At 47.3% G+C, this 5,077-nt stretch overlaps 1 pseudogene; it reads left to right on the top strand.

The window, feature by feature from the left end:
- The first annotated feature begins 1,826 nt into the window (after nucleotides 1-1,826).
- On the top strand, nucleotides 1,827-4,121 carry LOC134342140 (probable G-protein coupled receptor 139; annotated as a pseudogene).
- Nucleotides 4,122-5,077: the final 956 nt, after the last annotated feature.

Genomic DNA, 5,077 nt, shown 5'->3' with positions numbered 1-5,077 from the left:
TTCAGCGTTTTTCTTATAGTAGTCACATGGACAGAGCCGCAAGTTGTAGGTTTCTGCAGGTCTTTTGCTGTTACCCTTGCGTTCTTTCTCACCTCCTTCAGCACTGCACGCTGTTCGCTTGGCGTGACCTTTGCAGAAGGCACACCCGCAGGGAGAGTAGCAACAGCACCGAGTTTCCTCTGCTTGTTGATAGTTTCTCTATTTGTGGACTTCTGAACACTCAGGTCATTAGAAATACTTCTGTAGCTATTTCCAGCGTCATGTATCTCTACACTTCGTCTTCTAAGGTCTGAAATTCGTTTCGATTGAGGCATGATGTCGATAAACAGATCCTCTTTGAGAAGAGCAGGCTCGATCAGTAACCTGATTTTGTGTTTCGTTTTAATAGGGCAGGTAATTTCCACAACCCACACCTCCAACCCTATCTCATTGATTGGAACACTTGATTTCAAATAGCTTTTGTAGGACGCGTTCACCCAGAGGTTCACATACCTTTCCAGCAAATACATGTAAAATTGGATCATTTTTCACGATAAATAAATTAACAAGCACAATGTTTTTTGTGTTGTTTATTTAATTGTGTTCTCTTAGTCTATTTTTAGAACGTACATGAAAGTCTGTACACATTTTAGGTCATATTTCTGCTGCAATAGAGAAAATTCTACAGGTTTCACACACTTGCTATCACCTCTGTATCTCACGGTCAACAACGCTCCCGATTCAGTACACCCGCAAAACAATTGTCATTGTTGTTCTAACTGTAATCAATGTAGATTCTCTGTCGGTTTAAGCATTTGCATCATTTCGGGAGCCATGTGGATGGGCATTGAATTACTATGCCTTATACGGATGTGAAATTTGATGGGAGCTGATTTACCATATAGGGGTACAGGGGGCTCTGGACAGAGGTAATACCTTTGATATCTGGCATGCTGCTCCCTACCAGACAGGGTGGACGGGTATCACTGGTCCCCATCCATCTCCTAAATCTCTCACGTGTTGGCTCAAAGCGCCATACCCCGGTAAACCGCGTCAGCTGGCGGGCTAAACCACGTGAGGGGGTGGTGTTAACAGGCACCACTGGGCGAAAGACTTCCATGATAAAGTCCCCGGCCGGGACGGAGAGGTTTACAGATGAACTACAACGGCCAAGTGCTCCCGACCAAGGCGAGCCACCTAGCTGGAGGAAATCGTCTGTGGTCAAACCTGGAGAGGGATGGGCTCCGCCAGGTTTCAGATGCGCAAGACACGCCACATGATGAGCACACCGGAAAGATGGTGCAAAGCTCGTCACGACGGCGCCCCGACGACTCCACCAGGAGTTAAGGGCGCAAGAAGAAGAGGAAGATTTACCATGTCAGGGGTTGTATTATTTTGATGCACGTACAATATGATTGAGGAGCTCAGCATATTAGGTAGCATCTATGGAAATCAGCAAACAAACAGTCGACATTTCGGGCCGAGACGTTCCTCAGAGCTGGAGAGGAAAGGGTTAACTACTCCCACAACAGCAATTATGAAACCGAGAGTTTAGCCTGAGAGTGTTTCACAAACATATTCACTGTCTTCTCGGATCGTAATTATTTCGTCATTGAGATTTTGCAATTTTGTTTCAAGCTATCCATACCTCATCACAATTGGGATTTTACTTGAATGACATCATGTTTATTTGTACCCCAGCTGTTGGAAGACACGTCAGCCTTGTGTAGTATTGAATATTCAGTGTGCTGGAGCGAGTATAAATGAATGAGCGTGGAGATTCATCAGCTCAGAGTTTCTTCAGCGAGATCGTGGGCAGCTGGGAGACGGGCTGAATCTCACACAGAATGCTTGAAACATTCTACCGCGTGAGAAAGATATGGCACATGATCATTGCCGTTATTGGTGTTCCTGGTAAGAACATAGGAGAACTATCTTTTGCTGTTCTGTGTGTACAGTGTTTGGACTCGTCCAGTTACTGACAGCGTTGTGATGTCGCTTCCCTTGGACAACACTGGTGTCGTGGAGAGGGGAGACTTGCAGCATGGGCAGCTGCTGGTCTTCCATACAATCTTGCCCAGGTCTGCGCCCTGGAGAGTGAAGACTTTCCAGGCGCAGATCCATGGTCTCGCAAGACTAACGGATGCCTTGTGATGCCGTTGTTAATGTAACCCTTTATAATCGCACGGTAGCTTTATGGGCTACTTGGTATTATTCCATATCAATAGTGTAACTTGCTTTAAATTCAAATCTAAAGGCATTACGCTGTGCTTTAAGAAATTGCTGCAAATGTGAAAGAAACGTGGGAAGCGGATCGCCGGTGAGATTCAGGGGAGAGAGGTAGACATCACGTGACTTAGATTCCAAACCATCCGGAGTTTCCAACATTTAAATCAGGGTCTGTGCGCGCTTTAGCGCACCAGGGTTTGTTTCCATGTCCTGTTCCGTGAAGTGATGCGGGAGTTTTGAGCCAATACAGCGGTTTCCGTTAGAGGTCAGACAGGGTAAGGTAAAGGCCATAGTCGGCTCTGGAACAATAAGCATCGAATCATTTAGAGAAACACTGCAGTGCTTTGGAGCGACATCTAAAACAGGCAGATGTTTCCATGTAACTGCGCTTTAGGAATTGGTTGCTTTAAGCACTAACGAGCAAAATATCTGAAACGTTCATCCGGTCAGAGAAGATTGGAACTTTCTGATCGGACACATTGTCACCGATCAGAAAGGAATGGGTGTAGGAGCCCCGGTAAATATTACTTGCAGAATTTAAAAGAAGCATGCCAGCCGAGGCCCCTGTGTGCAAACTGAAACCGAGGGGGAAGCGAAGGCAGTCGAACTAGAAAACTAAATTTACATTGAAATTTGTCAATGGAAAGAAGTGGAGGGACCGAGCTTCTCGGTACGCGGAGAGTGGCAGAGTTTAGCTGACGGGAACGCGGCGATCACCATCACTGAGAAAGCGGACGAGGTATCCAGGCTTTACAAATCAGCCGATAAAGTGATGATGGGGGAATGATATTGATTTCTACAAAGCGCCCTCCGTGATCAGTTGACATTGCCTACTTCCAAAACAGTGATCCTATTCCAGTACCGAGCACCGTACCGTTTTACAACTTTTAAAACTCCAGAAATGAGTTGTTCGCAATGTTTTATTGTTGTCAATTTTCAGCTAATCCAGCCCATGGAGCGGCGAGACAGCAATTCACTCATTCTTTTTTTGCTGTTCCCCCAGTGAATTTACTGGCGACTGTGATCCTGTCCCGGGGAAAGTGCGGTCTCTCCACCTGCACCACCCGCTACCTGGTGGCCATGGCAACGGCCGATCTACTAACCATCATCTTTCAGGTCATATTGTGGCGGGTCAGTTATTATTACTTCCCCGGGACTTTCCCGGACATCACCCCCGTATGCAGTGTGATCTACGCCGTAGGTTTGGCAGCCACAGACTGTTCTGTCTGGTTCACCGTCACTTTTACGTTTGATCGGTTTGTCGCCATCTGTTGTCAGAAGCTGAAAGCAAAGTATTGCACCGGGAAAACTGCGGCTGTGATTCTGATAACAACCGGCGTTCTGCTCTGTTTTAAAAATGAGCCCATCTTCTTTATATTTCGTCCTGTTAACGTGATTAACAACATACCCTGGGACTGCATTCGAAAGCCGGCCTACTTTGAGGATCCCGGGTGGGTGGGATATAGAATGTTTTCTATCGTCTTAACGCCATTGCTCCCGTTCGTGTTATACTACTGTTCAACGCTCTGACAGTCAGACACATTTTAGTGACGAGTCGCGTCCGTAAGGGGCTGAGGGGTCAGAGCAAGGCGGAGAACCGCAGTGACCCGGAGATGGAGAGCAGGAGGAGGTCTGTGATCTTACTTCTCACCATCTCCGGCAGCTTCATCACCCTGTGGTCGGTGAGTGTTGCCGAATTCCTTTATTACACCATCGCCGGGTTGGATCAGAATAGTTACAACGTTACGGAATACATAGTTGAACACAGCGGTTACATGCTGATGTTATTAAGTTGCTGTACAAACACTTTTATTTATGGGGTAACGCAGACAAAGTTCAGAGAGCAGTTCATCAGCGCAGCGAAATATCCTCTCACGTCAATTACTCAAATGATTAACAAACGCAATATCTAATGCCTCTCCGAGGCGGTCGCTGATTTCTTTCTGTCTTGACGTTACCGAACCGGCGGGCACCGAAGATCGTGGCACATGCGAGAATAAAATTGGTTTAGATTCCGAGAAAGACGCAGCTCGGAAACATCCCCTCCCGCACCCACAGCCCACCACGTAACCCTTAATCAACTATTAAACTCAACCTACCTTTTATTGTTTTATTCTCTTTCGCTATATTCCGGCTGTCGTCACCGCCACGCCACTTTCGATAACGAATCCCACCCTCCGGTGTAAATACTCACCGGTCGAGTGGCCTAAAAGCCGTTGCACTCGGTGACGGAGAGGAAACGGAACAACTGGAAACTAGCGGAAATACTGCCGTCACTAGGAGAACGGGCGGAATCCACACTGAGCGCTCCGGGAATCAGATCGAGCCTGGCCTGTACGCAGAATGAACAGACAGCGCCACAAAGAGACTTAGCTGATTGCCTCCAACATCGGCCCGTTCTTTGAAATGCTATGAGCAGACAACACTGGCGTGTACAGAGATCCTCACTTCAGCTGTGAGTGTGCCTGTCCAGTCAGTTGGTATCAGCTTTGTGATGTGTCCCCCTGCACAGGCAGTGTCTCTCCAGGGTCCAAATATCACCTGCAGAAAGTCTGTAGCTGATGGTGACTTGCATGACGTTGTGAGGAAGGAAGTCTTCCTTCCTCATTTCCCTGGGTGTCTTTTAGCAGGTAACAAGACCGTTCATGAAGGCAAAGCGATCGAAGCTGTCGACAGACAGCTTATTGAGGCTTCGGTCGAAGGCCCGATGGTTAACACTGACGGTCAAATGACACGGCATTAAACCACAGGATACAGAAGCTGTCGATAGACTTTGGGCGAAGGCCCGATGGTCAATACAGACGGTCGAACGACTCGGAATCAGACCATTAAACCACAGGATACAGAAGCTGTCGATAGACGGTTTATT

This window comes from Mobula hypostoma, unplaced genomic scaffold (genome assembly GCF_963921235.1).
Source record: "Mobula hypostoma unplaced genomic scaffold, sMobHyp1.1 scaffold_64, whole genome shotgun sequence".
Taxonomy (NCBI): Eukaryota; Metazoa; Chordata; class Chondrichthyes; order Myliobatiformes; family Myliobatidae; genus Mobula; species Mobula hypostoma.
This window is presented reverse-complemented; position numbering and strand designations above follow the sequence as displayed.